General features: G+C 40.6%; 1 protein-coding gene and 1 pseudogene across 1 annotated transcript in view; both read right to left on the reverse strand.

The window, feature by feature from the left end:
* Positions 1 to 25,107, reverse strand: part of LRRTM4 (leucine rich repeat transmembrane neuronal 4) — a 665,292-nt gene that overhangs the window by 205,420 nt on the left and 434,765 nt on the right. The gene's annotated exons all lie outside the window — the stretch shown is intronic.
* On the reverse strand, positions 11,195 to 11,313 carry LOC133368914 (5S ribosomal RNA; annotated as a pseudogene).

Raw genomic sequence — 25,107 nt, forward strand, 5'->3', positions numbered from 1 at the left:
TCATCTGGCTTGGAAGATTAACTCATTTGTGACTGGAAAAAGAAATAAACTGTTCTTTGCTTGAGAATAGTGACTATATTGGAATTGAAGGGGTTTTGTTCTTTTGGTTTTAAGAATGACAATCAAGAAGGTGACTGAGACCCTGGATGTTCAGGAAGGAGTTCTCTCTCTAAATATGTTTCAGAAAATAATGAATGAGATTAAGCTAACGAAACAAGAGCTGGGACAGAACAGACAAGAGATGAAAATTGGATTTGGCAAAATGAGACAGGAGCTGAAAGCAATTCAGGATTCTATAACTGGACAAGAAAAAGAAGATGAAAGAAAGATCAAAGGGAAGGTTCAAGCCCTGGAGATTGGAATAGATTTATCAAATATGGACCTGGAAAAAGATTTGGATTTTATGGTTGTGATGGATCCTAAAGACAAATATTACTGTCTGGAATTCAGCGCTGCCCCTGAAGGAATTGGTGAAGAGATTAGAGATAAAGATATCAACGACTCGAAAAAATTCCTGGATTGGAAGGATTTGATGGAACTTGAAATAGAGAAAGTTTATAGAATAAATTCCAGATATGTGACAATGGAAAAACTCTCAAGAGATGTGTTACTGCATTCTGTAAAAAAGAGGAACAGAGATACAACTTTACAACAACATTTCAGTAATACATTCAGAATTGATGGCAAGAAAATATCTGTGATGAAAGAAATCCCTATTAGACTCTTATTATATGACTATAGCAGCAAGACCAAGATTATTGGGTGTGCAAAGATTGAAGATGGAAGATGGAATCAATACTGATAATGGGAGAATGGGAGAAGAGCTATTGAAATTACCGGACTTAGTAGACCTGAAGAGATGGATTGACATGTCTATTTGGAGAAAAATTGATGGATATATATCTCAAGGATTAGAAACTTCTCTTTGACTTTTTGTGGAAAGAATAAAATGATGTTAATGAGATTTGATACCAATTAAGATAACCACTGGAGGAAGGTGATTGTATAATTTTATTAAGAGACAGGTTTGTTATATATTATAGACTTATAGCTAATCTACGACAAATCGGAAGTCAATAGTTTTTATTGTAATAGTTATTAATTTGTTTTGTTTGTTTTGTTTTGTTTTTGAAAATTTGAATAAAAATTAATGATAAAAAAATTACTGGTTTCTCTCAGACCACATCCACACAAAACATTTATTCCACTTTAAACCATCATGGCTTTTCCCAAAGAATCCTGGGAAGTGTACTTTGTGAAGCGTTCTGAGAGTTGGTAGGAGACCATTATTCCCCTCCCAGAGCTCCAGTTCCCAGAATTCTTTGGACAGAGGGGCTGACTAAACCACTCTGCCCATTAGAGCTCTGTCAGGGGAATAGGAGTCTCCTATCAACACTTCAGACAAACAACAGAACAAGACATGACAAGTGGAATAAATGTCTGGTGTGGATATGGCCTCAGTCTCTCATTTTTTCCTGTCTTAAGTTCAGTTCTCCACATTTTCATGTGATTCTTTTTATTTAAAAAGTGGTCATGAAAATTCATCAAGATTTTAGTGTGGTGTTTCTCCCAATATACCTATTTTTGCATGCAATTTTGCCTCTTAGGCATTTTATTTTGGCAAACAAATTTCCCTAATAGATTGTATTTTTGTGTGCTATTTTCACACATATATGCAGACTGCAATGCATCTTCCATTACCTAGAAAAGGAAGCTGTTAGGCATCCAGTCCTCCTTCTTCAACTTAGGCCTCCACCTATGAATATACTTGAAGAAATGAAGGGAGGGCACCACTGAGCCTTATTAGTTGCTCCTCTGCTCACGTGCAGTTATGCTTAAGCACATATTAACAGAGCACTCCTATGCATGTTTACAATGTCTAGTGAGTCTTAGTTCCTAGTAAGTGTGTTAGGATTGTAGATTGCATTACTTAAATAAAATCAGAAGTGTGGACTATATCATATTTCATTCATTCATTCATTCTCTTTCCTTCCCTCTTTAATGCTGTCCGTAACTCTTGGGCTCTGGGCAGCTTGACTCTGAACACCAGTTGGTGAGGATCAAGAGTAGGAGAGGGCCATTTCACTCATGTTCTGCTTGTGGGCTTTCCATGGACATCTGATTAGCCGTCAACATGTTGGGTCCCATTTGTACTATACATTCATTTAAAGCAGTATTATATCACTTTAAAGTAAACAATCATGGATTCCTCCAAAGAATACTGAGAACTTTAGTTTCTTAAGGGTGCTGTGATTTGTTATGAGACCCCCATTCTTTTCACAGAGATACAGCTCCCAGAGTTCCCTGGAAAGAGGGTTTGATTGTTAAACCAGTCCGAGAATTGTCCTTGGACTAGCTGGGCCTTTAAGTCTGATATAGCAGGGCTCTTCACAAGTTCTTACACAAACACACAAACCACTATCAATGCATCAGTGGGAATAGTTATTGCTACTCAGTTCAGGTCCAAGATGTTTGTTCTTCCAATAGAAATGATTTCACTCTTTTCAATTACTTTGGTAGTTTCTTTTCATTTTTCATTCTAAAGTGGAAGACAGATGGATAAGAGAATATCAAGACTGCTTGATAAATCACATGGCCAGAACAAATTCTGTCCTGGAGTGTCATCATCACAGAGCATAGATTCTCTTGTCAGGTGTAGGCAAAAGCTAATTTCATCAGCACTTTTAAGATAAGTTTCTGTGAGAGCTTTTTCAGTTTGAAGCATCCAAAATAGAAGAATAGATGACAGGAAAAGAGTTAAGTTCTTGTGGATTTGCTAGAATCAAGCTGTGACATCAGTTTACACTTCTGCTGTGATGCTGAACAGGCCTCCACTGCAGACTGCTTGAGTTGCAATCCAAGTAATATGTGTTCTTAATTCTATGTGTCTGGAGTATAGAGATTGTCATCACGTTCTACCACCAAGTCATCCATGGATAGAGCTTCCCATTGTCAACTTGGAGATTGTGCTTAAATGTTCCAAGGCAATGGGACAGGATGCAGCTACCATAATTCCAGACCCATTATTCCACTACCCCTTCACTCTTCCATCTACTGTGGGGCAGGTAATGGGTGAAAGTGCAAGTAATGAAACCAAGTGAGAAACACAATGGTTGCATCTTATCTGGCTGCTTTGGACTATTTAAAGCAGCACTTTGAATAGGCACCTGCATTCCATTGCTTAAGGGAAAACAATTCCTTTAACAACATTACTTAAGGGAAGACAGGATGAAACAGATTATCTTGACCCATCCCAGTCTGGGTTCAGACCTGGTTATGGGACTGAATCAGCCTTGGTCACCCTGATGGGTGACCTTTATCAGGAGGACAGGGGGAGTGGAGCCATGTTATTATTACTTGATCTCTCAGTGGCTTTTGATACCGTTGACCATGGTATCCTTCTGGGCCGACTTGGTGAGCTGGATATTGGAGGATCTGTTTTACAGTGGTTCCGATCCTATCTCCAGGGTCGCTCTCAGAGAATAGCATTGGGTAACTGTCTTTTACCCCCTGGCAGTTGTGCTGTGGGGTGCCGCAGGGTACCATCTTGTCCTCCATGCTGTTTAACATCTATATGAAGCCCTTGGGAGCAGTCATTAGGAGATTTGGGGCGAGGTGTCAGCAGTATGCTGATGATACCTAGCTCTATTTCTCCATAACATCTGAATGAAGAGAGGACGTGCAAGCCCTGGACCGCAGCCTGGATTCGGTGGTGGGCTGGATTCGGGCCAATAAACTGAGTCTGAATCCTAGCAAGACAGAGGCACTGTGGGTTGGTGGTTCCCGAGTTCAGATAATTGGTCAGTTGCCTGCTTTGGATGGGGCTGTACTCGCCCTGAAAGAGCAGGTCCGTAGTCTGGGGGTGCTCCTGGATCCACCTTTGTTGCTAGAGGCCCAGGTGACCTCCGTGGCTAGGAGTGCCTTTTACCAGCTTTGGCTGGTAAGACAACTCCAGCCGTTTCTGGACCGCAATAGCCTGACCACTGTTGTCCATGCACTGGTAACCTCCAGGATGGGTTACTGTAATGGACTCTATGTGGGGCTGCCCTTGAGGTTGGTCCGGAAGCTGCAGCTGGTGCAAAATGTGGTGGTGAGACTGGTCACTGGGGCAGGGTATCGCAAACATGTCACCCCACTGCTGAAAGAGTTGCACTGGCTGCCCATTTGGTACTGGGCCAAGTTCAAGGTTCTAGTTTTGGTGTACAAAGCCCTATACAGCTTGGGACCAGGGTACCTGAAATACCGTCTTACCCTTTATATACCCAGTCAATCACTGTGCTCTACATGTGAGGGCCTCCTGCAGATACCATCTTATCAGGAGGTTCGTTCTGCACAATATAGGAAATGGACCTTTAGTGTGGCGGCACCTGTGGAATTCCCTTCCCTTGAATATTAGGCAGGCACCATCTCTGCTATCTTTTTGGTGCCTTTTGAAGACTTTCCTCTTTCAACAAGCCTTTTAAGTTGAGACCTATCCCAGTCTGTGTCTGTGTTAGAACTGCTTGTTAATATGTGTTTTTTTAAATAATATATTTTAACCCTTTTTAGAAAGATGTTTTTAAAGCTTTTAAAAATGTTTTTAACATTGTTTTGTTTTAATGTATTTTAATGTCTGTTTTTATGATGTTTTAAAGTGTTTTTAGCATTTCTGTTTGCCACCATTGGCTACTGCTGGGAGGAAGGGCAGGATATAAATCAAATAATAAATAAATAAATAAATAAGACTGGGATACAGGAAAAGGCCTATTGTGGAAGTATACCACTCCTTCCTTTGAGAAATGTGCTAAATTGCTGTTTGTGCAAGCATACCTGAATCAAAGATGACAAGTGATGTCCTTGCCTGTTGTTTCAAGTACTGGGACAGGACTCCTTCTCTAGTAATGTGTTTATGGATGAGCATTAGCAAGCCAAAACTTCAAAAGGCCCAGGATATGGTCTGAAGGCATATGAAGTCACCACCTTACTGAAGCTAAGCAAATCTGGGTCTGGTCAGAGCCTGGATAAGAGACTACCTGGGAACCACATGTATGCCCTCATGATTTGCTTGATGGAAGAAAGGTGAGATATAAAAATAAGACAATCAAATAAATAAATACGCTGAAAGTCTGTTTCAAATTGGAGGAGAGGTATGCCATCCTGATGGAATGTTGGAGAGTTCCAGTAAACTTTCATTAATATATCCCCCAAATCACTAAATGCCACCCCCCATTTCATGGGAGATGAGGACATAAAATCAACGGTGGGAATTTCACCCAACCCTAACAAGAGTACCAGCTTTCTACTTGAAAGATTAGACTGAAGTGCATGGTTCACTCATGTTTCAGTCAATCAATTAATGGATCCAGTCAACGTATCTCATAATAAAATCCATTAATTTACAGAATGGGACACAAAATTATGGAGTATCACTTAACAGATAGGGAAACATGTATTTTGGATAACATGTATTTGGATAAGATTTTTACTTGTTACATATATTTAGATGAGATGCTTTACTCATATCTTCCTTGCTCTCAACAAGAATTTAGCCACATTTTCTGTATTGATCTTATTTGTGTCAGAGAAATGAAGAGAAACATAATGTTCCGATGATCTTCCAGGATACAAAGTTTGCTACTGGATTAATCAACACCTTCTGGAGCTCTTGATAAAAAGTGCAAAATAATAAGATGTGGTTTACTGATTCCATTTCTTCTGGACCACAGGGCCATAACTTGTCATAGTAGAGTATTGCCTGAAATCTCCCATTGAAAAGAGCTGAAGGTATCCCACTGAAATGTGCAAGAGAGCTAGTTCACTCATGTTTAAGTGTGCCACCTTGTCACTTAAAACAGCAGCTGTTGTACCTGTCCACAAGTGGTTTTGTTAATGAGGATATGCCCCAAGTTGCCATTTGGAGTGGCACACTGGCAGGAGCACAAGGCATCTGGCATCACAAAGAACATGGTAGGGAAATTAATACCTCTTCAATGAAGCACTAACTTTCCTGAACCAAATTTGCATGTGGAGCCCTGATCACCAATGGCACTTAGAAATGAAGAAGTGTGGACCATACTACCAGCTATATCTGAGATGCTCTGTAACATTTTTTTTTGGGGGGGGGAACAGCTAATGAAGAAACAACCCCAGCTTCCAACAATTGAGATGCATTTTACAGGTGTGCATATACCCTGTCTGGAGACCAAATCTGCCTGCCCCCCCAGTCAGATTAGGGCCTCCACAATGACTTGGGTTGCTCAGACTCAGTAACAGACTGGAATGTTTAAAATCTCACAAAGATACAAGGAAAACCTTGGGGTCAGTGCACACAGCTGGTGATGGGACCATCACAAATTACTGATGAATGTAGTGGAGGATCACATGAGAAGTTTTGAATTAGATGGTAGGTACAGCTAGATTTCTGTCTGCCCATTAACAGAATTATATTATTGATCTCTCAAATATTCACTTCTTGTGGAATGTCCTGTAGAACAGATCTGTTTATTTTAGGCATTGAGGCTGAAATGTCAGTCAAAACCCAGAAAAGTGTTTGATGGTAGAGAGAAATGTGGGTTACTTTATAACTTATCTCTCTGTTTAAATGCTTAATGTGAATAGTAATCCCCTGGTTTATATTTCATTTACAAGGCACTTTAAGGGCTTTAAATTGAAGGCACTAAGGTTAGCCATTAGGTGCAAGTTTCAGACTAAGCATCATATATTTATGAAATGAACCAGATAAGTAGTTCCATTATCAGGCAGTTTGCAGTCAACAATTATCCATTAAATGATGTAAAGTAAAGATGATACCTGCTAGGTTAGTTTGGAGCCATCAACTCAGAGGCATCTTAAACCCAATTGTTTCAAACCAAAATGGGCACAATATAGTCCAATGCAAGCACACACAATCCTTGTTGATTTCAATGGTATGTTCTGCATGTATTTAACTCTTAGGGAAATCAATGAATCATAACATTTAACTTAAAATTTAATATTCAATGTTAGTCCTACTCAGAATAAATCCATTGAAGTTCACTAGACATGACTAACTTAGGTTCATTAATTACAGTGGGTCTATGTAGAACTTAGCTGAATACAACCCTAACATATTATTACATTATACTCATTTGGTGATAACAACATTGCTTTTCACTCAATGATGATGCACAGAATCAATGTACAGATAGGAGAGCAGGATTACACCCACTGTTTAATCAGAGTAGAACCTACATCATTCAATGTGTATAAGCTCTATATGTGCAAACAGTGTCCTTACAAAATGAAGGGTCCCCATTTGCTTATGAATTCATGATATTTATGTCTCAGCTTTTCCAACTTTAGGATCAATTTGCAGAGACTGGAGGGCATGATTCAAATCCATTTTTTCATGTGTTGATTCTGTGCATATTTATTGCATGGAATGGGCTAAGAAAGAGCTTGTATGTCAATGGGCTTGTCTGAGAGTGCACTACATAGGAAGAATCAGAGACAAAATTCATGTGACTGGATTTCTGAGAACTACATCAGAATGTGCAGTTGGTTTTGAACTTTGATGTAATTATATGCATATCTTGAATGTTGTACAGACAACTTTCATTATTACTTTGTTGCAAATGTTCTGTTTAGTGATACTGGTTTCAAAATCATTGAAGCCATGCAACTTTTTATGACTGACATAAATTTTCATTTCTAAGCAGCAGCTGTGCAGGGACCTTTCTCAATGAGGAAGAGGAATAAGATTTCAGAAGAGCGGCATTAGAAAGGTAGAGGAATCTGAAAGAGAAAGGAAAGCCAAATCAAGTGGGCATAGTCTGTGGAATTCTGAAATAATGACCTCTCATTTGACAGTTCCCTCTGCAGGCTACAAAACTAGGAGGTCATTATTTGATGGTACTTGAAGTAGGCGTGGGCAATTCTACCAAATCTACCAATTTCAGTTTCTCATATTTTCCAGTCTCAGGTTTAGTTCTCCATATTTCCACATCAGTTTGCAATTTATATATTTTAATAGGTACTCATGAATAATAATAATAATAATAATAATAATAATAATAATAATAATAATTCTGCCCTCCCCTTCCCCCTTCCTCCCAGAAGGAACCCAGGTCGGCGAACATGAGAAAAAACACTAAAACCATCTTAAAAATAAAACATTTTAGAATTTTTTTAAAAAAAAAAAATCTTAAAAATAATTCCAAAACAGACACAGATTGGGATAAGGTCAAAAGGCTTGTTGAAAGAGGAAGGTCTTCAGTAGGCGCCTAAAAGATAACAGAGATGGTGCCTGTCTAATATTTAAGGGGAGGGAATTCCAAAGGGTTGGTGCCACTACACTAAAGGTCCACTTCCTAAGTTGTACGGAACGGACCTTCTAATAAGATGGCATCTGCAGGAGGCCCTCACCCACAGAGGCAGTGGTCGACTAGATATGTAAGGGGTAAGACAATCTTTCAGGTTTCCTGGTCCCAAGCTGTATATGGCTTTATACACCAAAACCAGCACCTTGAACTTGTCCCAGCAGCTAATGGGTAGCCAGTGCAATTCTTTCAGCAGTGGGGTGACATGTTGCTGATATCCTGCCCCAGTGAACAGTTGCACCACCACATTTTGCCCCAGCTGCAGCTTCTGGACCAACCTCAAGGGCAGCCCCACATAGAATGCATTACAGTAATCCAGCCTGGAGGTTACCATTGCATGGACAACAGTGGTCAGGCTATTGCGGTCCAGAAACGGCTGCAGCTATCTTACCAGTCAAAGCTGTTCAGGTCACCTGAGCCTCTAGCAACATCACATTCATCACATTTTGCTGTGGAGTTCTCCAAATTTTGTATCCATTTTTGCCTAATATATACTTTTTTGCAAAGCAATTCCCCTCAATATAGTGAACTATTGTATGTTATTTTCACTAATATATGCATTTTATGCACCTTCTTCATTAATATGCACATTTTATGGACACACCCATCAATACCAGGAAACGAAAGGAAGCAAGCTCACTCAGATTAGTCCTAACCTCCACATATTGATTGAGATATCAACCTGTGGTGGCTGAGGACAGGGCCAGAGCACACGATCCCACTTCACCTACCATACATTGATAGTCTGCACTATACCACTGTGTTTCGCCAAAAGTCCCCATATAAATATATTTTGATAATACTGAAGTAAAAGGGTGGGATATAAATTTAATAAACAAATAAAATAAAATAATTGTTTCTCTTTGCAATGCAAACCTACATGATTTGGCTTCAACTTCTTATGCATTCTAAACGGCTTGTAAATTTTAAATTGAAGCCAGAGAGGCAATCAATAAGCAGTTAAATATGTGCATGTAAGTAGGGATGGAAAATTCTGTCAATTTCGACTCTCTCATTTTCTCATTTTTCCAATCTTAAATTCAGTTCTCTACATTCCTGCAGCAATTTGTGATTTTTTTTAAAAAAGAAATCCTCATGAAAAATTTTCAGCATTTTAGTGTGAATTTCTCTTACCCAAAACATTTTCTATACAGTATTGACTAATGTACACATTTTGGCAGAAGCTTTATCCAATATTATATATTTGTGAATGTTTTTTTCACTAAAATATTCATTTTTATGCACACTTCCACCTAATACTTCCACCTAATGATGCACACTTCCACCATTTTGATAAACATTGGTTGGAAAACTGCATTGCAAAATTTGGATACATGTGGGTTTCCAAGGATGGCTCAGTTCTCATACTATTTCAGAAAGTGGGGGGGAAACTTAAGCCCAAATATCTGAGAGGCAGCTTCATTCTCTGCAAACCATTTCAGCCTAGGAGAAGGCTGTCAAAGATTGCCCCCCTGGGGTCCCTTGACCTCAGCACCCCAAGGGGGTTCATTGCTTCTGAGAACAGTCCCAATTCCCTTGGGTCACCACTTCCCAGGCAAACTCTCCCTCTTCCAGGATTAGTTTTACGGTAGAACTGCCATCACACCTTTCTTAGCTTCCACTCTGAATAAGGGGATTTCAGAGCACTAATGGAGATCCTAGAACAGACCTGTTGTTACACCCTGTGCTCCCACACAAATGAACGGTAGTCAGTAGCGTCCAGTGATCAAGGACTGAATTTAGAGTCATAGCCTCAAGCAATACACACCATTAATAAAAGGGTAGTTTATTTAAAAGAAAAGAAAGGTACATACAAAAAGAGAGCAGCATATATTTCCTTTAAAGCTGATTGCCCTCAACCAGGCTAAGCAAGAGATATATTTGCATAATACTGTGAGAGATTCAAACAGATAATCAACACAACAAAACGTAACCTAGCTATACTCACTACAGTAAACACCTGGTTCCCAACAGTGTCGTCAGGCAGGTCAAGTAGTTGGAATAAAGGAACGTGAACACGCATGGGAACAAGTAACTGAAGGATCACCCTTCATTTTTATGGGGTTTAGCTGGCAACAGGGAGGGGGCAATTAGCCATCCTAGGTGGCCCTTCCAAGATCTCCTCCTTTGAAGATAAGGGGGGCTAGATAGTCCCACCCAGCAGCCCTGTTCTGCAATACCCACTCTCCCTGACTTTGATTTCAGGAAGCAGATAGGATATAATAGATAAGGTTCAGTTGCATCTTCTAGACATTTGAAAATTGCCTGTCTGGCACTTGGCACTTGGACTTCTCCAGCAAGGTATCCCAGGGATCAACAAGCTCCCAGAATTCTCTCTGGCCGAACCATTTTAGCTTGACCAACTTTAACTCAGAGTTAGCTATTCTTGACAAGGCATTCTTTAAATTGTGGGATTCTCTCCTCACAGAGGTGTGCCTGGCACCTTTGCTGTACAGTTTTTTGGTGAATGCTAAAGATTAAACTCTTTGTCCTGACCTTTGGCACTTGAGATGTACATTTTCAGGACCTACCCTATTCCTGTGATTGTAATTTGTTTAAATTGGTTTTAAAACTGAGTTTTAAACTGCTGTAACCCACACAGGGACCTGCTGGTGAAGGGAGGGTAATAACAAAAACTACAACCACTACCGCCACAACAATGTTGATAGATGTGGCTTAAAATGTGAACTGAATTGAATTTCTATGTACTGGTGTTGCCTCCAAATCCCTTGTTGTTGTTATATGCCTTCAAGTTGATTACGACTTATGGTGACCCTATGAATCTTTTTTTTTATATATATTCATAGGGTTTTCATGGTAAGAGGTATTCAGAGGTGGCTTACCATTGCCTTCCTCTAAGCCTATGGCACCCAGTATTCCCAGGCGGTCTCCCATCCATGTACTAACCAGGCCTGACCGTGCTTAGCTTCCGAGATCAGACAAGATTGGCTGTGTTCAGGGTAGTATGGCCGTTGCTCAAATCCCTTACATCCCCCATATACCCTGATATTTCAAGGTGCAGAATTGTGAAATTATATTAAAAATTGACTTGTCATTGCCCATATGGTCAAATTATAACTACCTTCTCTGATCTGATGTCTCATTGTTCAATGATAGTTGCATCTTGTGTTAATAACTCCACGTCTTTCTGAAACACTTTCTCTTGCCGACACACTCTTATATCCCAGAATTACGGGAAGCCACTGAAGATTTAATGCTCCAGGAAATCAGACTATATTTGTAACTACATTTTATATAAAACATTTCATATTCTTCTGTCACAGCCTTCAAGTTCTTTTGACCATGCTCACTTTCAATATGCTGCCCTGGGCAACAAGCACTCACATGTAATTTAGCATTTTAAATGAGCCACTACAAATAAACCTCTAATTTAGATGTATAGTTTTAATGGCTCCTCCAGGACACTAAAATATTTTAAAATCATCCCCCCTCAAAAAAATAACCCTCTTGTATTTATTGTCAGTATAGGAGCTACATTCGGTACTGAGCTCCTCTTAGAACAATTAGTTCAAAATTATGTAAGCCATAAAGGTGTAATTAGACTCTTATTCATAACAAAGAAATACTGTATAGACTATGTAAGTATTTAACAGACACTAACCCGATTTCTAAAACCCTTTCACACTGCAGTACCTTTTGCATTCAGGAACAGCAGTTTTTTCAGCCTATATACCAGCATTTCATGCAATGGTCTTTCACACGGCTGCAATGAAAGTCTTGTTTTCATCCCTCACCCATTATACACATGCACACTGTTCCCCACTGTGTAGGAGGTCTAAGATCTCATCCCGTAACCATGCAAGCCCTCTCCCTTTAGGATCTGACTTTTTAAATTGTTTTAGTTGTATCAACACAGGGGTGTGTGGGGGAAATGCTGCTGCTATCTGCGCCAATGCCGGAATAGTGGTACAATGTTCGTCAGGCAAAAAAAAACAAACCCCTGTGCAACTAAAGGGCAGGAACACACAGCTTGCTGGGATGCCTGTCATGTGGGCGGCTGCAGCTAGCGACAAACTCCTGCAATCTTCTGAGTGCCCAGCCTTGCTAATGGATTATTTCTGGTATCATTTATCATGGAAAGTTGTGCTAAATTTCCACTTACATACCACTAGAATTTCAGAGCTAGCTTCTGCACTGTTTGAAAGATCAAATATAGTGTGCAAATTACCAGGTAAGAAATCGTCAGAATAATGGAATAAAGTGAAGTGTGAAAGCAGCCTAAGTACAGAGTCCAGGACTGGTTTGTGTAGGAACTATACATTGAACTCACAGAGGACTGCTGAACCTGGACAGAGGTGTGCAATCTGTCCTAGATAGTGTTGCACTCTCCTAAAGAACCAGGTTGGTAGTTTGATCCCAGGTTTCCTGTTGGACTCATTGTGTCTGATTAATATATATACTGTTTATGTATATTGTTAATAATAATAATAAAATTTTATTTTTAGGCCGCCTATCAATATACATATTGGAATGTTTTATAGGAAGTGATTCATAAATGAAATAAGTAAATGAATAAATAGCTATCTACCCATAAGCCCATTCCTTTTCTGCAATAATCTGCATTTTTTAAAAAATCATGTTTAATTATTTATTTAAAATGTGCATTTAAACACATGTTCTACATGTCTTTTCTCTAAAAAAAAATCATTTCAAATGTTTTTAGAATTATTTATTTATTTGAGCAAAGAACTGCCTTTGAATATTTGGGAAGTGTGAAAGCTGATGAATAACTTTTATTTCAACCTGCACATTAGTCCAGGAGGTTCATACAGTAATTCACAAAGATCAAATTCCACAACCATTCCTAAACATAATCTCTTGATTGCTTTTTAATCAGTGTTTTCCCAGTGCATGTGTGCACATTCATACCATTTTAAAAAGGGGAGGGGAAGAGGGAAGAAGCCATTGAACTGGAAGCTGCAGCAACGTGTTCATCCTCAACATTTATTTTTGAATTGATTTTAGAATTCTCAGAGCTAAACCAGAATTCACAAGCAATGGAACGCAGAACAAAAACAAATCCAAGTAACAACAGCAGTGGAGGCCGGTTGGTTAGGGTGAATGGAGCACTGCCCCATGAACCTCAGTTTGCTCTCAGCCAGCCCCCACCTCCCTGCCTTCTAACTTACATCCAGTTCAAGGGGTGACCCTGGCTGTCAACTTCCCCCTGCTTAGTGTCCATTTGCCTTTGTAAACTCAGCGGAGAGGAGGATGGGGATTACGCTAGAATTAGTTGGCTCTGCCTGTCATTGGCTCTGTCTCCACCTCCTGTTGGATTCCCTGCCTTCCTCCTCACCAGTCCCAATGGTCACCTGCCACCACTGAATATAAGAATGGAATGAATAAAAATCCACACGTCCTTATTTGCCGACAATATTATTTACAAAGCCTCTGTTAACATAAAGACATGTGGACCTTCCTGACTTGAATCTCTTTTTTAATCCCTTGGATGTCTCTCCCAAGCCAGAACCTGAAAGTTCAACTCCAATTCCATTTTTTTTAGCCCCAGATCTTATGAACTTTCTCCATGGGAGACTTTGCTCACCAGCCTCAGATGCCCAACAATGGTGGTGAAAGGTTAACCTTACAGAAGCTCTCAAAAATTTCCAGTTGTTTTGCACAAGCAGCAAAGCTGCCTCGGACATCAGAACAGCCCTAGTGGATCAGACCAAAGGTCCATCTAATCCAGCATTCTGTTATTGCAGCGGTGACCAGATGGCTATGGGGAGTCAACATGAAGGACATGAGTGCAATCACACTGGAAATCTGTTTTCTTTTAATAAAAGAAACCCATGGATTGAATTAGCTATCAATATAGTTATCAATGCAAAATTGTGTCATATTTTAAAACAGCAGTGAGCAGTTCATCCTTGAAATAGATTCTTTGTCCAAAGTGGGCAAAAGTATGTTCCAAAATGACAGCTGTGTTTCTGTGATCAATGCAGCAATCCTTGATTGCAGGGGAAGGGTCACAGCTCAGTGGAAGAACACATGCTTTGCATGCACATCATTGCCAGGTTCAATTCTTGGCATCTCTTGGTAGGGCTGGAGAAGTACCCTGCCTGAAATTCTGAAGATCCATTGCCAGTCACTGTTGACCATACTGAGCTAGACAAACCAATGGCTTGACTTGTTATGAAGCAGCTTCATATATAGAGTAAAGCCATTCCTTAAAGTAATTTGCTTCTAGCATCTTTTAAGTGCTGGGTTGTTGTTTTTTTAAAAAAAGTGGAAGCAACCTTTAGGCTTTATGAATCAGTGATTCTGGAAAAATACAACCCTCTTCTTAATACATCTATTATATTCAATTGAGAGGGTCTATTGTATGACTGCCATCCTAATGATGGCTAAGAAGGAGGCATTCTGCATTCTGCAAGGAGGCTGGTGCAACCATTGCCTAGCAGGGAAGGAAATCAATGACTCAGAGAAGCCCCCCGCTGGCTCCACTGCCGTGTTATCAATTTTCTTCCCAGCTAGACAGCAGCTGCTTCATTCACTCAGGGAAAAATAATAATAAGAGAATAAATATATATATATAAATGTCCTCTCGCCTGGGAGTGGGCGGAACACTGCAAGCTAGATTAGATTTTGATGACACAACTTTTCTTTGCCAATGAAAAATAGAGGATGCCGTTGGAATATCTAGTGGTTCACTGCACTTGTTTTCTGAATGAAGGGAGGTTTAAGGCAGTCCTCCTTGGGTCACTGGGGATTTTGGGGAAGAAAAGCCAAAACAGATGGTGATGTTAGTTATATATAGTAATGCGTAAACTCACTCTGCTGAATTGAGTGCCAGGTCCAAATCTGAAGACTTTCTCTACAAGTGTTTAGGGGGAAATACCTGTTTTCTGAGAGTTTTCATAACCAGATCACCAGAGAGTAACTTCAAATTCTCAGCTATCTCATTCACCTGGATAGATTAATTTCTCTATGCTGAAATGGACATCCAGTTTAAAAACACAGTGAGATCCCCCCCTTATCAGGATACCATCTCCTAACCATTAGCCCATGTTTATAAAACGTCATAGAACATTCTGAGCTATTAATCAGTGATCTCTATTCCAGAAAGGAATGGTTGGCCAGCAGCTGTAATCTCTCTCACACAGAATATTATCATGGGATTGAGGGATGAGATAGAAGATATATTTGGGTCCTCTTCAAGCCTGTGATCTTATACATGAAGTTGGGATATGCAAGCAAGAAACCTGCTCTACTGGTCAGATTAATTTCCTTTGTTAAACTAGCCTGTGAGTTAATTATCTTACTGAATGGTAAATCTACATATCCAAAGGAATGTGGCCAAGAGAGATCCTATGGCTGTTGGAACTCTTTCCAGGAGAGGGGCCTTCTTACCCCCACCCATCCAGGAGCCAAAGAGAGGTTTGTGTTTTTAGTCTAATCTGAAGAAGGTGGGAACTAGGAAGGCACACAGAGAGGCCTGCTCCCTGCACCATGGCTTTGGGGTGCCTCCCTACAAGCCTGATAGAAAAGCAAGATCTATTGGACAGTTAATGCTTTGAACCCCTCCATCCTAAACTCAGTTTGTGAATATGTGTAAATAAAACCAGAGCTTGGAAAAGTTACTTTTTTGAACTACAACTCCCATCAGCCCCAGCCAGCATGGCCACTGGATTGGGCTGATGGGAGTTGTAGTTCAAAAAAAGTAACTTTTACAAACTCTGAATAAAACATATCTCAAAAAGACACCACAGTCTTCATTGACCTTCCTTCCAAGGAAACCAAACCCTGGATAGTGCCCCTGGAAGTCTCACACCACTCAGAGACTGGGGTGATGTGCAACAATATGTCTATATACAAACATAGGATTGTATCCAATGCTAATCGTATTTAAGTAGAACTACTGAAATTGATGGACAGGACTAACTCAGGCCCCTTAATTTCAATAAATCTAATTTGAGTAGAATTTGGTTGGATACAATCCATACATAGTAGAATGGGGAAGAAATTCAGCTCAACCTAATTCACACTTTCCAAAATAATATGTGCATCAAGCCACAGCTATCTTTTGAAATTCACACTTCTCCAAATTTTGTGATGCAGTTCTCCAACCAAATAATGTGTACAAAGAAGTGTCCATAAAAATGCATATATTCATGAAAATAGCATATAAATACATTCTATTAGGGGACATTGCCTTCAAAATTGTGAACATCAGGCAAAACTGTCTGCAAAAATGTAGGATAAATTTGCACTAAAATGCTGATGAATTCTCATGAGGACTTTAAAGAAAAAACACAAACCATTGCAGAAGTGTGGAGAACTGAACTTAAGCACTGGAAAAATGAGAAACTGAGAGAAACCAAAACTGACCGATTTATCCATCACACAGAGAGAGAGAGACAGAGAGAGATTTGTCAACTTTAACAAAAGGCAAACAAGATTACTTGCCCTAGGAAAGGATTAAATATCTTCCCCAGAAAACATGCATGTGCATGCACATGCACACATACATTTTGGCTTTCAGAGGGAAAGTTCTTAGGCTGAGGAGAAATCCCATCATCCTAATGTCCAAATCTAAATTGCCAAAAACTAAAGGAAACAAATTCATGCAGTGGATCATTAACCATGTGTACAGCATTGCTCCCAGAATTAATGGATGTAATGTCACGCCTTGGGACTGAGCTTGGTCCCCACCCCGCACCCCACCCCTTGATGGAAAAGGAGAGAAGGAAGCACAACTTTTACTTTCTGGTTTCTCCTCACTCAGTGTTGAGATCTAAGACTTCGTCAAGAAAGTATCTGCTTCTCATAATCGGCCATACTCCCGCACACCCACAATTTCTAACTATGCAAAAGGGTATGGCTTTGTTCAATGGGGGTCATCTCCATCCCTGTTCAGGCATCTGCCTGAATGCAAGTGGGCTAAACATGGGGAGGAGCAGGAGTGTAGATACAGGCATCACCTCCAATTAGGAATGGTGGGGGAAGGTGGCTCAATTTGCATTTTAATATGAATTTGCACTTAATTAATTTAATTTGCACTTCCTGAAACAATAAGCCAAGCGAGATGCAGCTATCCTTCTACATTCACACTTCTCTGACTTTTGTGATGCAGTCCTCCAACCATTTAATGTGTAAAAATATGTATATATTCAAGGAAAGTAGGGAAGAAGGAAAAAATTCAATTCAGTTCACATTTAAAGCCAAATCTATCAGATTTGCATTTTTCAAAACAATATGAGAACTGAAACACAGCCATCCTTCATATTTCAGAATTATCCGAATGCTGTAATGCAATTCTCCAACCAATCTTTACAAAAATACATATATCAGGGGAAAGTGTGCACAAAAATGAATATATTAACTAAAATAACATGAAAATGCATGATATTAGGAGAAATTCCTTACACAAATGTATACATTAGTAAAACCTGCATACACAAATATGTTTATTAGGAAAAAAGGTGCACTAAAATGCTGAAGAATTTTCATGAGGATTTTTTTTAAAAAAATCACAAATTGCTGCAGAAATATGGAGAACTGAATTTAAGATTGGAATAATGAGAAACTGAGAGAACCAAATTTGACAGATCCTTCCATCAGTAGAAGGGAAAGCAATGTGCACAAAAATAACATACACAAACACAATATATTTGTGAAAATAACTTGCAAAAACACATTAGGAAAATTGTATGCAAAAATAGGTATATTTGCCAATATTATGTAAATGTGTCTATTAAGAGAAATGTGTGCTAAAATGCTGACATATTTTTGTGAGGACTTTTTATATTATTACAAAGTGATGTGGAAATGTAAGAAGATGAACTTGAGACTAGAAAAAAGACAAACTGAAATTTGAGAGGTTCATCCAATGGTTGTATCCAATGTCACTTTAATTTAAAGTCACTTTGTGGCATTCTTGTTCTGCTGGCAAAATGTTTTGCACCAGTGGAAGAGAATACCTAAACAGGTTGTTGGTAACTTTGTTGCACTTTAGATTGCACAATCTGTTGCACAACAAGTTCCCACTAGGAAAACTGCTGAGTTGGATTTCTCTGTTGTGCAACGGGAAAACCGACCTAGCCACTAATGCAAGAGCCCTTGCACTGGCTGGAATATAATGCTGGATATAGCCTCATGTCCCTCCGTACACCAACTCCACTTTAGACCTTTCTGCATTGAGAGGGGAAAATTAAGAGAGGATAGAAGTATCAACTGATTTTAATTATGATCACTAATTGGAATCTTTATTTTGGGACACAGACTACCACTGACTACTAGCTGTGGGGAAGGGGAAAGAGACAGCAAGGGAGAGGGGCTGTGTTTAGGCCTTCATGTAGGCATCACCGAACTATTAGGAGACATTGGGCAACCAACAGGGCTGCACCTATCTTTTCAATTTTTAATTGAACCACTACCATAGCAATCCTATGGGGGTGGCCTAAGGGTCACATTCCCTTCTAGACAGCATTCTGGGGGCCACATATCAGTGGTGGGCAGGGCCAGAGGCAAAAGCAGGCAGAGCAATGAATGAAATAACTCCCTTTGTACAGAAGGCAATTTTCTATACACACCTCTCTATCCTCCATTCAGGCAAGCTGGAAGCATTATCAGAGATCAAGGATACAATCCAGTCAGGAAAGAACACTTATTGAGGGTGCGAAGCAAGGCCAGTGGGGTGTGTGGCCTGGTAAGAGGGTGTGGTCTAGGCAAGCACAGAGGCCTAGGGAGAGTCCTGAGAGCTGGATAGAATGGCTTGGAGGGCCGCATTGGAGGTCCTGAAGTTCCCCACCTCTGCCAAATAATTGCCAAATCCAAAGCCCAGCCATGGTAGAAGATGGGGGAGTGGCCGGAGGGGAAATATATGCCATGTTCTGGGCTAGTGTATTTTCCATCACTCAGGTCACGGAGGTAGGTGTGTGTGGACAGGACAGCTTTGGATCATGTGATTATGTGGATCTAAAGTCTCTATCGACCCTAACAGTCCCCCTGTTCTTACTTCCATCAGGGCATCAACAGCAGAGAAAAGAGAGGAAATTGGAGAAGGATCACAGTTTAGTGGTAGAGCATCTGCCTTGCGTGTAGAAGGTCTCAAGTTCAATTTCTGGTATCTCCAAGTAGGGCTGGGAGAGAATCCTGCCTGAAACCCTGGAAAGCCATTGCCAGTCAGTGTAGAAAATACTGAGCTAGATGGACAAATGGTCTGACTAGTATAAGGCATCTTCCTACATTCCTCCAGAGATGGATCTTCTCTTTTACTCATGGACCTTCCTCTTTGCTCATGGAAAAGGAGGTCCACTATACCCTTTGGCCTCTGGGATACCCTCTCAGGGACCATAGGATTTCACTCTAATATATTGTAACATAAAAGGCTGAAGTTTAGTTAATACTGATTTAACATTGGGTGCTTTTATTTTATTTTATTTTCCCAGGCAGATCCCATGTCAAACCAGCAATTGTCCTATCCATTGCTTTGCTCCTCTCATCCCTACTGAAAGACAGTACCTGAAATTGGGCTCTGGCATCCAAGACATATTTTGAAGTGGGTGAATAACTTGTCTGGATCCAGACTGAACCCACCACACTATGTAGTCACCCACCACCCCGTTTAATTTCAACTGTGAGTTTGGCATGGTGGCCATTAAACTGTGAGCTTCTACCACAACTGAGCAGCAACCATTTATCAGAATTATTTCACATGTTCCAGAGACAACCCCAACACACTAATCAAGTTCTCAGCCTACATCACAACTAAAATTAAGCCCTGATACTAAGTCCACAACAGCAAACTCCATTTCAACAAAGAGCATACCTGAGGTTTCCTTTCTGTGAGGGCCACCATGTATGAAGTTATCACTAGCAAACAGTAATGGTTAAACTCTCCTTGGATTTGGTAAACTGAGCTATTTTAAATATATGCATGAGAATATGATAATTTTTCACAATCCCAACATTTGGATCCAGTTGTGCTCCCAATCTCATTCTGCTCACATATAATAGCCCCAACACCCTACAAGACCCCAAAACCTGTGCTACTCCCCATTCAACCTGCCCCAACATCTATTCACACTTACTTGGAAGCAGTGTTGAGGCCCCTATTCCATGCAAAGCCCCCATTTCTCTCCCCCTTCTAGTGTCTTGCACACCAGCACAATGGCAGTGTCCAAGGTGCCAGGGATCCTGGGAAATGTGGTTCCCTGAGTTCTGAGTCTATAGTATAAAAACTAAATATCCCACAGTTCCTTAGGCATGGGATGCTACTGAACATGCTGAAGTTTGAAATCTGTGTTCTAGGCACAAGGAGTCCTGGGACAGAGAGGAAGGCTAGAAGAGAAGTTTCCAGTGAGATGTTCTACACCCTCAGCTTAAATAGAGAAGAACTTTGGAGGCATAGCATATTGATTCTGCGACTATTTTGAGCCAGGGATTACATCAGGGATTGGCATGGCTAGATATCACCAAAGGGCTCACATCCTAGCAGAGGGCTCACTGAGAAGATGCTTCTTAATCTACTCCTCTTCTTCAGCTTGCTCACCATTCTCACAATAGTGATGGTTGAAAAGGAGGAGCAGTACATGGGAAAGGGTCATAGCTCAGTGGGAGAGCATCTGCAGTATGTAGCATGCAGAAGGTCTCAGGTTCAATCTCCAGGTATCTCTGGGTCTTGTAAGTTGCCTGTCTCAAATCCTAGAGAGCCACTACCAGTCAGGGTAGACAATACTGAGCTAGATGGCACAAAGTTCTGACTCAGTGTAAGGCAGCTTCCTGTGTTCCTTGATGTCACTGCCTGCTTGATCACTGGGCCTCTGAGTGACAAGCAAACAAGGGACAGCAATGACAAGGAAGAGGAGCAGCAGTGGACCTGTCACAAGCCTTTTAAAGAGAGTCTGCCTCTGTGTTGGAATGGCTTTTTAAGGATGTTTTGTTTTAATATGTTTTTAAGGATGTTTTGTTTTAGTATGTTCTAAAGTCTTCTTTTTTTAAAAAAAAAAGAAATGTTTTAGAGGGCTTTTAGTGCTTTTGTTTGCTGCCCTGGGCTTCTCCGGGGAGGAAGGGTGGGATACAAATTAAATAAATAAATGCAATGCAATGCAATAATGGCAAAGAGGAAATGGATTCGCTGGCAAAGGAGGCAGTGCTCTCCAAATCCTGGAGCCGTTTTGAGCTCTATTTCTCCCTCCACACACACCCCTTTCAAAACTTCCTCCTTACCCTGAAATCTTACTTTGAAGTTGTTTACATTTGGGAACCAGCTTCCAAGCTGACAATTTAAATAATTATCACTTTTCAATGGGCATATTGATCAGTGTCTACTAGTGAGTCAGAGACTTCCCCCCTTTGCCCCAATACAAGGAACAGAATTAACGGCTTTTCTTTCTCAAATCAAGCAGGAATAAGAAGGCATAATTAAACTACAGTCTAGAGTCAAAAGGGGGGGGGAATCCAACTGAAGGATGCAGCTTGCATCAAGTGTTGATTTTTCAGTGATTAACAATACAGTTTCCTGTATATTGACTGAATGTGGACTGTTCTGTAATGTTTTTCTTTCTTTTTAGATTAGCAGCAGCAGAGGTGATGGTGGCGGCTGGTGCCCATTGGTAGGGCAGAAGGCAGGGAGTCCAACCATAGGTGGAGCCAGAGCCAATGAGAGATGGAACCAATTAATTCTAGTTTTGACCCCCTCCTCCTCCATCCTGAGTTCTGTAATAGCAACAATGGGCTGTATTCAACTAAGTCCTATTCAGAGTAGACCCACTGAAATTGATGAACATAAGTTAGTCATGTGTATTAACATCAGTGGCTCTATTCTGAGTAGGACTAGCATTGAATACCACCCAATGAGAGTAAGGAAGAAGATGCTGACAGCCACCTGGATGGGTTGCAAGTAAGAAGGCAGGCAGGTGGAGTCTGACTGAGGATAGACTGAGCTTGGTGGGGCAGTCTTAATGGAGTAGCCTCCACTGATAATTATTATTAACATGACCTTGCATATTTAGTTACATATCCCCCTCTCTCTGCATGCAACAATTTGTGGGGGCTGGGTGCAATGGAACAAATGGAACTTTTTAATTTGTACACGTTATACAGTTTGCAGTGAAAAAAATCAAAGTGCTTATTGATTGATTGATTGTATTTGTATACCGCTCTCTGAGCAGTTTACAACAACTAGAAACATTAAAAACAAACATACAAATTTAAAAGACATCTTTTAAAAACAATTTAAAACACAATTTAAAAAATTTAAAACAATTTACAAAAAATTTACAAAAGTTTTAAAAAACAATTTAAAAGTGGCACTGTATTTATTTATTATGTTGGGAGGGAAGATGGATGGAAATGGAAAACAACAAAAAGGAGGGGAGAAGAAAGAAGAGAACCAGCATAATTTCAAATATCTCTCCATCCATCAGAACATAAAAATAAAAGCTCTACTCGATTGGACCAAAGGTCCTTTTGACCAAAGCACTCTGTTCTCACGGTGGCCAACCAGATGCTTATGGGAAGCCCACAATCAGAAACGAGTGCACTATTGTTCCCCAAAAACTGGCACCCAGAGCTACCCTACTTTTGATCCTGCAGACAGCATACAGCCATTATGACTAACAGCCATCGATAGCTTCCATGAATTTGTCTAATCCCCCCTTTAAAGCTGCAATTCTATACATAGTTTCTCAGAGCAGCTAGCACAAAATTAAAATACTAAAAACAAGGAGACCATAATAAAATCATGTAATGATATTGCATAACACAGAAGCAGCAGGTGTTAGCGGTGGGATACAAACAATAACAATGCAATGCATACAATCTCAAAAACAGGGGTGTGGAACCTGTAGCTATTGGACTCCAATGCCCCCAGTAGACCTAGGCAGCATGGTCAATGATCAGGAATGATGCAAGTTGTAGTCCATCATTTGGAGGGCAGAGGTTAGTCATTCTTGGTCTGAAAGATCTGGGTGAATACAAAAGGCATTCACACAATAGCGAAAAGACTCCATGGGGGCTTCAGAGTCTCTCTCTCTCTCTCTCTCTCTCTCTCTCTCTGTGTGTGTGTGTGTGTGTGTGTGTGTGTGAATCCCTGAGGGAGACTCCCTGTGTGTGCGCATATATGTGTATTTAGAAGTATCTGGGGGAGTTGGTGCACAAAGCACATGGGGTGGAGCCCCTAGTGTGTATGTGTATACACACATGCGCGCACACACACTGAAGTCTACCTTAAGCAGCACAATTTGTTCCTTAACATTAAGTAAGCAAAACCTCATGGGACATGGCTGTGTGTTCTGGAAGAATAATTTCTGGCTCTTGTATACAGATCACTGTGCAATTCCGAGCATTTGCAGTCTTTCCAGGGCACTCGGAGCCATATCAAATCTCTCCCAATGTTGGAATCAGCATCAGGCAGGCCAACTGGTACACTCCTAATTTTAATTAAGTGTGGCTCATTAGCATGCTACAGAGTTTCCCTCCATGCTTAATGGTTGTATTGCTCCTGCTATAAGACAAATATACAAATGTATATTTTAAAACACAGCCACATCAGAGCTGGCATCAACATCCTTGCAGAACTGCCAGGTCCCCAGACCCTGACATGCTCTACCACTAAGGTGAGCCCTAGGCTCCTGTGCTGGGCAACTAGTCTGTGAGCTTCTCACCATTTAAATCTTCAACATTATCCCACAGAAATGCTACATCAGGGCCAATATACTGAGTCTGAATCCTAGCAAAACAGAATGGCTATGGGTAGATGGTTCCTGAGTACAGTTAATTCATCAATTGCCTGCTTTGGATGGGGTTGTACTCCCTCAGAAAGAGAAGGTTCATAGTCTGCAGGTGCTCCTGGATCCATCTCTGTTGCTAGAGTGGCCCACGTGACCTCAGCAGCTAAGAGTGCCTTTTGCTAGCTTCAGCAGGTAAGTCAGCTGTGGCCATGTCTGGACCAGGATAGCCTGACCACTGTTGTCCATGTCCTGGTAACGTCCAGGCTGGTTTACTATAATGCTGTATGTGGGGCTGCCCTTGAGGTTGGTCTAGAAACTGAAGCTGGTCAAAATGTGGTGGTGCAACTGCTCACTGGTGCAGGATATTACCAATATGTTACCCCACTGCTGAAAGAATTGCACTGGCTGCCCATTAACTGTTGGAACAAGTTCAAGATGCTGATTTCAGTGTATAAAGCCATATACAGCTTGGGACCAGGAAACCTGAAAGATTGTCTCACCCCTTATATTCCCAGCCAATCACTGCATTTGTGGGTGAGGGCTTCCTGCAGGTAACTTCCCATCATGAGGTCCATTCTGCACACCACAGGAAGCAAACTTTTAGTGTTGTGGCACCTAGCCTTTGGAATTCACTCCCCTTCATTGTTACACAGGCACCAGTTCTGCTATCTTTCTGGAGCCTACTGAAGATCTTCCTCTTTCAACAAGCCTTTCAAACAGATAGCTTATCCCAATCTGCACCTGCACCAGAATTGTTTTTAAATATGTTTTTAAATATGTTTTGTTTTTAAGATACATTGTAAGATGTTTTTAATGTTTTATCACCTGTTGTTTGCTGCCCAGGGCTTCCTTTCGGAGGAAGGATGGGTTATAAACAATAGATAAATAAAATATTAGCTGTAGCAGGCATGACGAGTGGTGTGGGGTGATGGGAGTTGTAGTTCAGCAACATCTGGAGCACCAAAAGTTCTCCTCACCCAAGATAGAGTGAGGCAGTCCAAATCAGTTCAAACAAATTTTGGATGTCATGAAAGGTCAAGTAATGATTACAAAAATAGTAAATTAAAAGTACA

The sequence above is a fragment of the Rhineura floridana genome, chromosome 12, assembly GCF_030035675.1.
Source record: "Rhineura floridana isolate rRhiFlo1 chromosome 12, rRhiFlo1.hap2, whole genome shotgun sequence".
Classification (NCBI taxonomy): domain Eukaryota; kingdom Metazoa; phylum Chordata; class Lepidosauria; order Squamata; family Rhineuridae; genus Rhineura; species Rhineura floridana.